The sequence below is a fragment of the Anser cygnoides genome, chromosome 4 (assembly GCF_040182565.1).
Source record: "Anser cygnoides isolate HZ-2024a breed goose chromosome 4, Taihu_goose_T2T_genome, whole genome shotgun sequence".
Classification (NCBI taxonomy): Eukaryota; Metazoa; Chordata; class Aves; order Anseriformes; family Anatidae; genus Anser; species Anser cygnoides.
This window is the reverse complement of record NC_089876.1, coordinates 51,286,390-51,301,622: the sequence shown is the minus strand read 5'-3', so window position 1 is coordinate 51,301,622 and position 15,233 is coordinate 51,286,390. Positions and strand designations below refer to the sequence as shown.

General features: G+C 36.2%; 1 long non-coding RNA gene across 1 annotated transcript in view; it reads left to right on the top strand.

Annotated features, from left to right (window-relative positions):
- Positions 1-328: 328 nt before the first annotated feature.
- Positions 329-15,233, top strand: part of LOC106032308 (uncharacterized) — a 98,754-nt gene continuing 83,849 nt past the window's right edge. Inside the window, exons 1-2 of the long non-coding RNA XR_010831162.1 lie at positions 329-2,496; positions 4,638-4,875. This is a non-coding gene — a long non-coding RNA (uncharacterized lncRNA). The remainder of the gene's footprint in view (positions 2,497-4,637; positions 4,876-15,233) is intronic.

Genomic DNA, 15,233 nt, shown 5'->3' with positions numbered 1-15,233 from the left:
ATGCATCATTGATTACTGCTTATTCATCTTTGGCAAATATGGTGGTGTTTGAAATGTACGTTATTAAAATTTGCTCTTTTTCATGAAGGAACGTGTGCGATTTCTTAACTAGTCATTCATACTGATCAAGGCAGATGTGTTTGTCTTAGTGCAGTTTATTCATTGTCCCCAACTGCTTAATCCTGTGTCAACTTTTACTACCTGTGTAAATTGTATATTTTTCTTCACAGGAACTGTCATTTATTTGATATCAATTCAACATACAGAACAATGGATTGCAACTTATGTGACGTCCTGAATGCCACTAAATCCAAGTGAGTAGGAACAATAATTCTAATGTACTATCTTACGCTGAACCGTGAGAAAAAGAAAGATGCTTCAATTGGAGACATTTGTTTCATTTATTTACACCGTAAGCTCAAACACCATGTGGGTTCAGGCTCTCAGGTCCTGGGCAAGGATTGTTCTTTGAAGGTGTAAGCCAGGCTTCAATTTATTGTCCTTATACTTGTAGGCAAACTTGTTTGTACTGGTTGTTCTTACTCTTTTCATGGCACAGTGATCTCACAGGACCAGAAAGTAAATATTGAAAAAAAAACAAACAAATTTTGGTCCCCAAACAGTTTCCTTTTATTTCTGGAATGGCAAACCCACTGCGAGTTCTGCAAAAAGCTTTTAACCCTTCTATAAACATTGTTCAATATTCAAACCCTGCTGCCCATAAAACTCCCACAGGGTTATTTTGGACATTTTGAGATCTAGCAAGAGTGAAAATGATTTCATGAGCAGTTAGAAATAGGCTTTTCTCTCTGATTCAGCTACAGAGGGTAGTTCAAGACTATTAAAAAAAAAAACCTTAAAAGGTAAACTGTCTATAATTTCAGAGCAATTGGAGCAATAGCGTAGAAGCTAAAATACTTTCCACAGAGAAAATATGTGAGAAATGCAAATTTTATAGGCTATTCCATAGATTGTCCTTCCTAAGGATCCATTTTGCATTCTGAGGCAAGGACAAGAACACAGAGAAGCAGCAAGACTGAAGACAATCACAGTGAGAGACTTAAAAATACCAGCAAAACTTCCTCTGTTTTCTCAAATGAGTAGGTCTGCATGCCCTCAACATGATATAAAAGAAGCATCTTCTTAGTTACCTCACCTGAGAATTATGTCCTAGAAACTGAATGAGCTGCGCATTCTGATTTTACTACTTGCTATGAAGCCTTGTTCTTTACTCGAGTGGATAAGAATTTTGTACTGTCTCCAGCCTGAGACTAGAAATGGATTTAAACTGGACAATTCACAACTGTGAATGTCCAGCTGGGTTTGCATAGCTGTATTTCTCTCATTGGATATTCAGACTGGGTAGAGAAAGAAACTGAAAGAATAATTATTTTATTTTAGCAGAAAAAAGTAAACATTTTGTGACGGGTAAAGATATTTTAAAACAATAAATGTCTTACAAAATATTTACCTGCAGACTTACTGTCCCTTGATGGCAACCTGTCTGAACCTAATTACTGTGGTAATGCCACTAGGAGGCTTTAGCTTCTCTCTATCTCTGCATTTAAATCCTTGATTATTGTGGTGAAACAGCTAATAATGGTGACAATAGTGAGGATGAATTCCGAAATATATGTATATGCAAAATGTTTACATGTGCTATTCATTTCACATTGTGCACAACGTGCACAAACAAGAATGGTGAAGATTTGTGATCAGTGACAATTTATTCATTTCTGTTGGGTTTACATCGCAAGGTTTTGGTAACGGGAGGCTGCAGGGGTGGCGTCTGTGAGAAGAGTCCAGAAACTGCCCCATGTTAACTAACTGCCAGTTTCAGCCAGCTTCAAAAAGGACCTGCCGCTGCCCAGAGCCAAGCCAATAATTAAAGTTGTTTAGGCCTCTGTGCGAAAAGATATAAGAAAGGATAAAACAAACAAACAAACCAAAACAAACAACAACAACAAAAAAGTGCTGCACCACAGCAGCTGGGAGAGAGGAGCGAGAATCAGCCCTGCAGCCCCCAAGGTCAGTGCAGCAGGAGGGCAGGAGGTGCTCCAGGCACACAGCAGCAGCTCCCCTGTGGCAAGTCTCCTGGTGGAGCAGGCTGTCCCCCTGCAGCCCATGGGTCCCACATGGAGCAGATCTCCACGCTGCAGCCCGTGGAGGAGCTCTCAGTGGAGCAGGTGGATGTGGCCTGGAGGAGGCTGCGGCCCATGGAGAGCCCCTGCAGGAGCAGGCCCTGGGCCGGAGCTGCAGCCCGTGAGGGAGAGTTTGTGGTAAAGTTCAGCTGCTCAGCTGGGTAAAACCACCACAACATCGTATAAACTACGTGAGTGATCTACCTAAAATTGCTAGAAGGGCTCACAGACAATTACTGTGGCCCTTCTTCCTAAGCTAGCTCTCCCCAAACTTGAGAGACTGGGAGATTTGCTTGGTTGGGAAAAGGAAAGGATGAAGATGAAGCACCCAGCCCTTGACTCCTCAGCAAAGCAGGTCTGCATCGTGTTTCTTTTTTATTGGCTTAGTTGTGATAGAGAACGCAGTGATGGTATCTTGCTATGATCCTCACTAGGTTGGCTGCTAGAGCAAAAAAGGGTATTCTGTAGTACGGGTACAAGGGGCAGATCTGGTCATGTGTTGGATTTGCATTGAGTGATTTCCCTGGTTTTCAGGCTTTCCTCTTCTGATAATACGCAACCTAAAGCTTCAGTACTTGTCAACACCCTTCTCCAAGGCTGTCAGGAAAGTCATAGCATGTAAGGTGTTATAATCTAGTTACAATAACCTTTGGGATTCTGCATGTCTCTGTCATCCCTGACAGATGAAGACACCTTACTGACAGGCTGTATTTATATTTATATTTATATATTTATATTACTCTGGCTAGTGCATCCAACATAAAACGTTGTTTGTATGCCTGCTGTATTTTTTATGGATTACAACCCCAGCAATTTCTTTTTTCATTGTCCAGAGCCTTGAAGCAGAATAGAAATGATCCTCTTTGCAGGATGATTGCACGTAAGCTGGTTGTTTTCCATGGAAGGGCATCTTCTCCTGTCCTGATCCAGGTTTTCAAAATTCACTGCAGTGCATATCAGCAGCTACATTGGCAGTGTGACCAGGAGTGGTGCAAGGTTATCATGTGCTCTTGAAAGATATTTTGATAGTAAAATAAAGGTTTGTGAGAGAGTGAGTCCATCCCCAGAGGTGTCTTCCTGCTATTCCCTTGAAGATTCTACATGGTGCTCATCAGAGAATGCCTTGTTCTTTATAAGCCTTTTCTGAGCTGTAGTCTGAACATAAATTAGTTGCTTACAAATACCAAGTGCTTTCAGGAAGAATCTTAACTTCATACACACACGCATCCACACAAAAAAAAAATAGCTAAAGCTAAATTCATAGTGAAATAATTTCAGCTTCTGGAGATTTTGTCTTTTAGGAACTTGCAGTTAGGATCAGCAATGGAGATGACCATATCTTCAGCCTGTATTCTCATGAAAGAAAAAATGTAGTTATTTAAAAAGGTTAACCAAAGCTGAAGTGATTCACAGTGTCATGCATTTGTGAGGACTCTGGTCCGGATGAAACTAAAATGAGGAGCTTCTTTAAAAGGACACACTCTTGAGAGCCTCAGCACATAGCTAAATTACAGGCCCAATATAAAGCTATTAAAGATCAATATAAGTAGTTTTTTCTCTTTGAAGATTTTCATTTGGCTTCTTAATTTCTTTGGTGTAAATTGAAATAACTTTATTGGAAACATCAAAACTGAGTCTGAAGCTTTCAGGCATTGACCATCTCACAGCTGGGCTATCATCATATGGAAATTCCCAAACTGAAGAAACAGATTGATTTAAATACCAATTTTTATTATGTGCAGAAAAGCATTAGTATGGCTATAGCCATGTCACCTGAGCCTTTAGGTAACAAAACAGTATTTATTTTAGCGTTATCTAGCTGTTTTAAATAATAATAAAAAAAAGATATCAGGCACGCTCAGTATTTGTAGTAATCAAGGAATTTATTATAGCAAGCTAAGTGGATTGTCTTAAATTTGAACTTAATGTTCCTAGTCATAATTAAAACATGTCCATTACTGGGGGTGTTTACCTTGTACCCACAGAAGAAAATCACTATAACCTCACCAGTAAGAAAGGGATGCAGAAATAATTAGTCTGTGGGAAGCAAACAGAACCGTTTCTTGAGACCACTCCATTGGAATCCTGTCAGTTATATTTTAAAATACTATAAATATGCATCTGTAGCTATAAAGTTTGTGGGGTTTTGTTTGTTTGTTTTTAGAATAGTGTAAATCATCTTTTGAAGAGAGAATTAAGGTTGCAGGTTGCATGATAAAATTAAGGTGCTTTAAAACTTAGAATACTTATTCTTATCTTCTGCTATGATTTATGCTATCACAAAAAAAAGAACAATTTTCAAAGAATTTTCACTTACACTTATAATGACTGATCTATGATACAGCTATTAAAATATCTGATTTTGTTACAAAAATGTCAAGTAATAAAGAATTCAGTACTATCAACACTTATCTGTGTCAAATTACCTTGAACTTGTATTTCCTCTTAGTAGTCCAATATTGGTTTTTTTTTCCTTTTTTTTTTTTTGGCCTGCAGATTATCATCTCCACATAAACAGGCCTGCTAGCACAATTATCTATATGTGTGAAGGAAGAAATAGTTAGCACAAAGCAGAAGGCTGAAGAGACAAAAATGTGTGTGCAGAAAAGAAGCACGAAAAGGTCTCCCCAGAGATCTGGTAAGCTCCATGGGCTAGTGATCCTGTTGAAACCAGAAGAATGGCTAAACTCAGAACTCCATGTGTCAGCTGAATCCAGGCAAGGCTACTGTTTATGTAAGTAATAAAAGCTTGCTTAAAAGGTATTCTATATGTTGGTTGTGATCTGGGTCTTCTCAAGTTGGTTTTTTATCGGAGAAAAGGGAAGTTACAATTGTGATCTTATGGATTTTCTGCTTAGAGTATTCTGACTATTCTCTTCCCATGCAGATGACAAAAGATTGTTAGGGGTCTTTCTGTTAGGGGTCTTTCCTTTAATCAAATATATGGCTTACCTTCTTTAATTTAATTATGGAGAACTGAGAAATGTTGTGTGGTTCTTCTTCAGCTTTGCATGTGGCAGTACTAAGCTCTCTGGTCTGATTCTGAATTGCTCAGCAAAATCTAGCAAGGAAATTTCATATCCTGTATTTAATCTAGCTACTTTTAATAGAGCTTGCTCATCCCAATAAATCCAATTAAAAAAAAATCTTTTACCGTTGCAGAAAACTGCTGCATCAGGTGGTACTTAATTCAAGGGATGTGATCTGAAATAAACAGTAATAAAGGGGAGGTGCTTTTTACAATTTCTGGTGGTTTTGTCATTAGGGATAGAGTTCAGCAGTTTTGAACTACTTTTAACAGAGTTTTCTGAAATTGCATTTGCTTTTTAACCACAGGTTGATAATGCAGAATTATTTCCAACGTACTCCCCTATCTACACGTTACAAGTTAGTGTCAGATAGGAGACTGGCTCAGTCAATAACGAGTTCTTCCATACTCAGTCTTTCCTCATCTTCACTTCATCCATGAACCGATGGACAGTTGCTAAGGTTTGGGAAGATAAAAGGTGCGTTTCAAGAACAAAAGCTTTTTATTGATGGTTTCTTGGCACCAGGGAAAACCATATGTTAAGATTACAAAGGCAAAAACACAGCGATAAGAACAGATTCTTCTTTGGATGTCTGTGTTTCATATGACTTAGTTTTGCTGCACAATTGAGCTGACATCTTAGTAATTTCTTTTTTTCATCTTTCAAGCTACTGTTTAAAATATCAGTCTGGGAAAATTGAAATATTGTAGCATGGCAGCACCTGATAGCTGTGATAATTACAGTCTGCTAAAGCCTTTATGATTCTCCTTTTATAATGCACCATGACCTATTTTGTCAGAATTTTCATTGTAGAACTTAGTCTTGGAAGAGTGTGTGTAATGTACATTTTCAGTACCGAAAATGCCTGTTTAGTGAAGTCTTGGATGAAAAAACAGAAAATGTATTTTTTTCATTGCAGTTAACTGTGAATATGCGTCTATATCGTAGTTTATATAGTTTAGCACCTTATTAATTGCAGCTTAAAGCAACACTTGGTTTATTTCCATAAATTTATTATTATTTTAAAGTTTACCACAAATAGATGAAGGAAATTGCAGTATTCCACACAGTGTTATTCAGCAATATTCTCACACTGCACTTCCAGATTTCATGGATGTGTATTAGCTACTGAAACAGGAGGCAAGTATTAATGTCCAGAGGTCTTTTACCAGTGACTGGCATGGGGTTGCATGTTAATCCTTCAAATAGCCTTGTTTTATTGGGCAGATGAAGTATTTTTCAAGAGTTTGGAGAAGGAACTGGATATTGGAGTGAGTGTAGTGGCACAAGGATATCTGAAGTTTATCATCCATACTAAAGATTTTATACTATACTGCATAGAGTAGTGAAGTAAGCTTACAGACGAGTTAGAGGCACACATTATTTTTGTCCTGCAACACAACACAAACAACATGACCATGTTTTCTTCCCATGGTAAGACAATCGTCTTTGTTAGACTGTTTAAACCTTAAGGCTTTAAATGAATAGTAATGGAATAGATGGTGTTTGTGGTTTTTTTTTTTTTGTGGGGAGGGAGGCTGGGGGGAAGATGGGGTGGTAGCAGCGGAATATGAACTTTGCTTTCTAGAGAAACATTTTCATAAAACATAATAAAGTAGGCAGTACACTTGTAGAATAAGTGAAATGGTCTGATAAGTTCAGACATCTTGCGGAAAACTTGCAAGACTTAGCTTAATAAACCTCTGTTCGGTTTATCTGATACTGGTATGTACAGAATCTTTTTATCTTGCCTTCCTACAGAATGTTTTCCAGTTGGAATGTTCATATAGCTCAGTTTTAGCAGCAGTAATCTTAGAGTTTCTTATTTTACTGATGGTATCTGTAGGGTATAATCAAGGTCTGTGAAACCAAAAAACATGTCACAGTCAAAAGTACCGCATGAACTATGCATTTCAGGGATAATGTATCTGTTTATTTGCTTGAGTTTCTTAATGTCTCTTTTTGAAATCTATAGTCATAGTTTTGTCAATAATACTGAGGAAAACATTATCAAACCTGATTTTAAAGAAAGAGAAGGAAAGCCTGACGTAGTATGTTTTAGAACATCCAAATTACACCACAGGGCTGATTGACTATATTTATTGGAGCGGAGGGATGAGAAGGATGGGAAAGTCATGTGGAGAATTCTAAATAATTTTGCAGGTTTTTCTTCAAATTCTTTCAAACTGCAAAGAAAGGATTGTCCTTGCTCTTTCCAGCACATCATGGAGTCGGCTCCTACTCCCATATGGGCAGGCCAGTAGCCTGCCTACAAGAGGCAGATCTGTACAACCCCCTTCTTAAGGCAGTGAAGACTATTGATGCTCTCTCATGGTGTGTACCATAGCTTATCCTAAAAGTGACATGTATCCACAATCTCAGCCCAGTCAATTAAATTTTCTGAAGGAGAGCTATGAGTTAAGGCTGTGCCAAGTGTCCTACCTTCATTTGAAATAGTCTTTTATGTAGTTGTAGCATTTAATTTGTCTATACTAGTTGAAATGCAGATTTTATTACGTTTTGTTTCTTTTCAGGGATAACCACCAGCCATCCATTTTCCTTAGCGGGGTACTTTAATTGCTGCTCTGTATTCAGGATCATAAATTTTGACCCTGTTCTTTCACCAATAGCAGAAGCAGAAAGTGAATGAGGATAAATGGTAGTGCAAAGTGTGTCCCTGGAACAAGATGAACTTCTTCATTACAATTTTGATTAAGAAGTTTAGCATTGGCTTTGATGAGATCTTTCTTGGTAAGTTAAGTGATGGAAGCAGAATTGTACTGCTGAAAAGAGCAATTATTTAAAGGAAGGCTTGAATGTAAGTAGGTATATAAATTCATGCAATTTCACATCAAGGTCTCACTTCTATCTCAAGAGGTGAAGAAAAGTATTTTTCTTCAAGTTTATTTAATATAACAGAATAGGGTTTTCCAGGAACACTGTCTTCTAAGATAATTTTAAATGCAACCTTCTCCAGCTGATGTAGTACAGAATTCCCTTGAAAAATCCAGAGGGTGTGCTCTCAAACCTATCTCAATTTAGTCCTTGCTTACTCCAGCCCATCCCAGAGCAAGCTCCTGCTCCTATGTGGGCAGGCGGGTAGCTGCAACCAGTGACTATGAATAGATAGGAACCACAGCTTAAAGGGTTTTGGGGGCAGAAGAAAATAAAATAATGTACTTGAGGGATCTACAGAGGGTAGTAATGGGAAAATACTTGAGCAAACTGTGGAAATCTGTGACCATGCAGATCCAAATGTTGTAGTTTACAAGTATATAAATAAAACATGGTGCGAAGTGATGATGCTAATGAAGGAGGAGGTTCCAGATATTTTCTTCTGCTGGTCTAATTCTTCTGAATTATGCCAGTGTGGCGTTTGACACATGTAAAAAAAAAAAAAAGAAAAGGAATAAACACACACAAAAATTACCTAGAAAATGCAAAACCATGATTACAATTTCATCTCACAACATATAAGGAAAAAGGTGTATTTTTTATGTAATAGAATCATAGAATCTTTTGCTATTTATAAATCCAAGCTTAGAGCTGGTCAAGTGTGAAAAATTAAAGGGATTAATAGAGAAGCAGTGAAGTTTTTCTTTACAGGATTGAAATTTCATGGTAATGCAAGAGCTCCGAACTTTCCCAGTGTACTTAAAATAGAGAAAGGTAGCTTAAAAAAAAATTGTTTTCAAGTGGCCTTGAGAACAACTCTTTCTTTACTGGAAGAAGTCATTGCATTACCTGAATTGAGTTTATGATGTAATAGAGAGGTTGGGATAATGGATCAGGTTCCTGAATAAGGCATATAGGAAGGATTGCTTGTCCTTAAGCTGTAATGGAGTTGTTGATGGAATTTTTATGGGGATTGTTAGCAAGATTTAATGGACTTTCTCTAAAGAAGAGTGATGCAAAAGAAAAGCTTCCCATATTTGCCACTGTTGCAGTATACCTGTCTTCTCAAGGGAAAATCTGGAAAGAAAAGAATAATTACAGAAACCTTAACACTTTTTCGAAGAGATGGCTGCTTGGCAAAGTTGGATACGTGCAATTTTCTCCAAATTTGTAGGACTTGGAAGAGGTAATAGTGCATCTGAATCCACGTTAGGTGAGTGGCAATCTCAAGACAGAAGCAAGGAATTAAGCTCTTGCTATGAGAAGAAATGTCAGTGGGCCAGAACTTTTCCAGTTTATTCTTAGTCAAACGAGCAGTTCCAGCCATGCTTCATTTCTAAGAAAAATGCATACTTGAATTCAAGAAGTACATGGATGTCTTAAACTTTTTCTAGAACATCTAGAAGGTGTTAGATCTCTTCTTTGAAATAAGATCACCTGTGAGGTTCTTGATTAATCACTTAACTTTAAATTAAAATTAATTTAAATAAGTTTAGTTTATTAGTTTCAGCTTCCACAAAAAGCAAGAAGGTATCAATAGTTAGGAGAAGATATGAAAATTGCATGTCTCTTTTTTCCTTAATTGAGGTTGTGTTGGTATAAACAAGTTACTACAATTTTGTAAAATTCTTTGGAAGTGAATCCTCTAGGTTGAGGTACTAGTAAACAATTTAAGCATTCTGCAGGTTGGGTCTGGGCTTACCTATGAAGAAGGTATGATAAATTGCTATTGTTTAATATGCTAGAAAAATAAAATGTGGCTCCAAAGAATTTGAAACTGGAGAAAAAAATCAGTTGTCCAGTGTTGATACATGGTTCAATAAAATATTTGTCATGTCAGGCCTAGCTATGGACAGAAGTATCATAAGTACATCATTAAAATGCCACATTTTCACAAACTGTATTTTTATGATCACTGAGTAATTTTGTTTCAATATCTATCATATTTCAATGTATTTACAGAAATATTGTGTACCAGGATGGCAACAGCTGAGGGAAGAACTCAGCAAATTGACCAGGCGTAATTTGTCAGTTTTCATACATAAGTTCTGATATAGTGCAGATGATTAAACATAGGGAGCTCATTACCAGAGAAAGAACAGCTATTTATAAAATCCATGTACTTCCAGAACTAGCAAAATCTGAGCCAAGATTGAAATCCTGAATGTAACAAAAAAGAAGTTACACTGAGAGCAGTACAGGCAATTTTTAAATTAACCTTGACTAGAACCTGCTGCTCAAATGTTTTGATTTAGCTATGATTTGACAAACTTCCATTTTTCTGTTGATCACAACAGGCCCTTCTGTTAACTCATATGGCTTGCTGAGGCCTGAGCACTGAGGAAACTGAATTCTGTACTCCCTTCCTGTGACTTTTAAGTAATTTTGCTCTGTGAATTGTAAGCAGTGACATGAGTTCAGATAGTTTGGACTTTGACTTCTAGTCAGGAAGCAAAAATGGTCAGTTTTCTTTATTTTTTTGTTTTTAATTTTCCCCTCAGTGCTGATTCTTTTTACTACAAGATTGTTAAATTGGATTGTGTGCAATGGTTGTTTCGAGCACATGCTGTTCTTTACTAAGAAAAAGATGTCTTCCTGCTGTTTGTATTTTTTTGCACGTTACTAGAGGAAGCAGGTAATGTATTTGTGTTGATGATGTCCCGTGTGTTTCCTTGAGATAGATGCATTCAGCCAAGCACATTTTTGTTTGCTTATTTTCTATAACTCTTTGAGTGAAATGGTCGTGAAATTGCCAGTGGCCATGAAATCAATGAGACTTAAAGAGGCAAGGCTTTACTTACAGCAAAAATTTTACAATTGGCTTTGCATAAAAAAACATTGCTTCCTTAGAAAGCTACAGATTCTTTAATAGGCTACTTAAAGAAGGTTTTCAAAATATTTAAGTAATTAAATATTTTTCTGTACATCAAATCCACTGGAAAGGAGAGGCAATTAAAAAAAAAAAAGGCACTTAAGCCCCATTTCACAGAGTTACAAACTTTACATATCTATTTTTCACTAAAATTTCATGTTAGACACCAATATAAAATAACCGAGAGAATATGGACAATCTTCAGTTCAATTACCTTCTTTTATGTTTCTTTTTTCTAGAACCTTCTTTAGAAGGCAACCTTTCTTTTAATTGTACACAGTCTTTAGGACCCAGAAGACTAATATTTTCTCATGCTTTAATATGCTTCTGAATAAAAAATAAACAAATTTTGTCCCAGCTTGTTTTATCCAGAAAACTCTAACTCCTTGGTACAGTTTTTGCAGCTACAGAGCAATATTCACACACATTTAATATTTTTATGGGAGGATGGCAGCAGCTGGTACAGGTGTATAAATATAAATGATTGAATTTCCTTTTAGTGTTCAACTCACTTCATTATCTATTTTTTTTTAACGTGAGAATGAATTGCAGTCATGTATTTTCTCAGAACAACAATAATTAAAATAAACAATTACATAGAAAACTAGTCAAATTCGTCTTGGTCTTCTGGAAATAAGTGATGCTGAAACCTGTTCACTGCTGACTTAAGGTATTGTTTTGTCTTGAACTTTTATTCTTTTGGGAATCTCTGAGAACAGAAAAATAATAGAGTAACAGATAGTGAAAGCCTATAATAAACAGGTCAGAAAGCCATCTGTAATAACCAACTTTCAAATTGCCGTAGAGTGTTGTTTTTTTCAGTGCAACGAGGAGATGGCTTACAGAAAGTTCATCTTTGCCTTCTAACAGGCAAACAGTTTTAACAATTTTATCAGATGAAAGAAGCAGCACTTTTTTGTACTTAAATGGACTACCCATAATGAACAAATTGCAACAAATGTCACTAATTCCACCTTACTATTCTCTTGAACAGTACAAGATAGTCTGTAGTGCACATTTGGCTAATTGTGAGAAGTACTCCTCTTGATTTCCACTATATTCTTCTGTTTCTGTATATTGGCCCCTTACCTAAGCGAAGGGCAAAATCATCAGGCAAATTTACTCAGGATTATCACCTGAAAGTAATTTGCTGGAGTTGAACAAAGAAATAAAGGGTTCTGTCTTTTAGGCTTTTTGATTTGCATAATGTAAACTGTATTTAGACTGCTAGGTTTCATAGCAGAATGAAATAGGAATGAAAGAAGAATGTAAGAAATCTGAGGATGAATGAAACTGAAAGTACTGGGCCACTGAACCTCCGTCTGTGGAAATAAATGACATTAACAGGTGAAATCTTTAGTCACTCCTCACATTAAATTACATAAGATAGAAATTGGAAGATGTCAAAAAATTTTCTAAAATTCATTACCAGCCTCTGCATTTGTAAAAGCTTTCTTTCCATTTCATGGCCAGTAGAAGAGCAGAAAATGGGAGATCAGTCACACAAACTTTGTGTTGATTTTGGCTGAGAGATACTGAGGCGTGTAGGGGGACCTTCTGAATTCTCATCAGCATTTCTAGTCTGTTAATTCCTCTCTCTCTCACATCCATAATCATCATTCATACCCAGAATTCATTATGTCTGAAATTTATTGAACTTTTTGCCATTTGTCCATTCCTATGCATCTTTAGGAAGACTTATGGAAGTTTGTTCTGCCTAGAATATGTTTGTTTACTTCGCTAGACTCCTAACTGTGTTATGCACAAGAAATGAGTTTCTGGGCCTAAACTCTATGAATGTGTTTCTCTGTAGCATTTAGGTATAGTAAACGCTTAAACTAGACCCAACATTTATTTTAGCATTATTCACCACATCAAAGCAGTTATGGCAGTTATAATTTGTAGAGAAGAATCAGTTTGCTGTACTGTGTCTATTCACTCTGTGCCTGAAAGAAGCTAATGTCAATAAAGTCAATCCCACACAGAACCCCTTAGGTGCAGTCCCTGACATTTGGAAACTGCTGTTATTTCTCCTAATGTGTTGCAATGAGTGATGAAATGAATAAAAATAACACAAAAGGGGGCATTTGAATTGTCTAAAGCTGTCTAATATATATGAGGACTTGGTATTTGAAATTACCTGTTGAATACTGCAGGCATTAAATGTGGTGCAAATGCATTTAACGTACCTGTATTTCTCATAGAGGAAATGCTAGAAGATAAATTGAGATGGCTTTGTGACTGCTTGTAAATTTTAAGGAGTAGGGAGAGGGGAATTTCGTGCATTATTTATAGAATAAATAAGAAGTTGTGGAGTAAATCTTACTCCACAAGTTGTGGAGTAAATCTTACTCCACAAGGACAAATTACATGCAGTATTTTGAAACAACAGTAGAGAAGTGTTTTTGGATGAAATGTTGATGTTCCTTGGAAGTTTTTTTTTTTAATGGAAAAAATATACCTGTGTAAATATGTTTTCTTTTTGTGTAATCTGACTTTATTACATCTTTGAGATTTTTTATCAATTCATCTTTAACTGAAAACACCCTACTTTTGGGCAAAAGCAATTGATCTTGTAGAGCCCTTACGTACTGTCAGCTGCATCTTGTTTTCTTCTATGGGTTTGCCAAGGTTTCTGCAGAACAGGTCAAAGTTGATATGGGACTGTCATGTCATGCTGCTTCTCAGCAGGGCGTCACTATTTTGTTCAACACTGTATGAAACCCAACAGACAGCAATTCAGCTGAATCCTGGAGTAAGAGTAATGCAGGTGTTGTTCATAGACATGAACAGAAGCAAAACAAGAGTAGAGAACAAGGCTAAAATTTCTAAGAATGCTTTCTTGCACGTAGCCCTAGTTAAGAGGTGATATTTCTTCAAATACAGCAGTTAATTTTAGATACCAAAGTAAACAAAACAAAATTTATTTTTACTAACCTTCTCTGCATATCATCATTAATGCGTAATTCACGCATCCCAATCAAACAGATTGCAACAAAAATGGAATCTAGCATTTGTTGCTATATCTTGTTAAAACCAATTTACACCCTGAAGAAGATTAAAAAAAAAAAAAATTACAGGAAAGGAAAGCCTTAGGAGTTTTATCTTGGTATTCTTCTTGTACATTCCCACGTTTTTTTCCTGAAGGTAATATATTTTTTACAAATTAAGAAACAATTGAAGGTGACTCATATCTTCATGTTTCATTGAAATGATTTTTTCATCCTGTTCTAATATTTTTGCTGGTAATAGATAGCTTTAGTATACCTAGTATTATTTAATCATATTAATGATTTAATATTTAGACTACTGTAATGGTCTTCCAATTAACATGCAACAATTTCTGTTGATGGGAGAGTCCATTGAAGGCAGGGTTCTAATTTCAGCATCAGTCATAAAAATGATGTCATAAAATAAAGCTAAAGAAAGTAAGTCGAGGGACGGAGATTTAAGGTGCTGTATAGTATATTCACTTATAGAAAGTGCAACAACATGTCTTCTGTCCCAGCATGGTGTTTCTCTTTTGTTGTGTTATCACCTCTGCAAAAAATGACATTTGGTACTGAGCAACATGGCTTAGGAAGTAGCATAACTCACTATTTTTTTTCTGTTAATTTTTATTCTAGTAATTTCTTTTGCTAATCTAAAAAAAACAGCTAGTTAAAATATTTATCCCTTTGTATGTATCCAGGTAGGGAGGCAAAGGAAGGGTACTTGTTTGTACCATGACAAACACAGGTCTAAAGTATGTAGTAGCACCCCAAGAAGTGATAAAAGATTGTGTTCTTTGGATGGCAAAAAAATTTGTTGAGAAAACTGTGATATTTACATCAATAACTTGGTTCCTGAAGAGCCACAGGACTATAAAATATCTGGCATATACAGGTGTCATATATTTCCTAACATTAGAACACAATTTCCTGAATTTAAAAATAACCACTGACAGGTCTGTGGGGAAATTTGCTTTGGCAAGGCATTTAATACACAGCGGTCACCAATTTACTTACTAACGTAGTTAATAGATGTAAATTTATTTTATGGGAAGGATAAGAAACCTTTGTGTAAAAAATGACGTGAAAATGTCTTGTCACTTTGAAGCAGACAATTTCTTTGAGGCACATGGAACAATTCATTTTAAAAATAGTTTTTGAATTATTTGCAAACATTCCAGGTAAGAGGAACGATTACAAAATGCGACTGGGTTATATTTATTTAAAAATAAATGTTATCTTCCAGCTGAGATGACAAAATGGTATTCTGAACATTCAAAGAAAGGGATTTTAAGGACGTGATAGG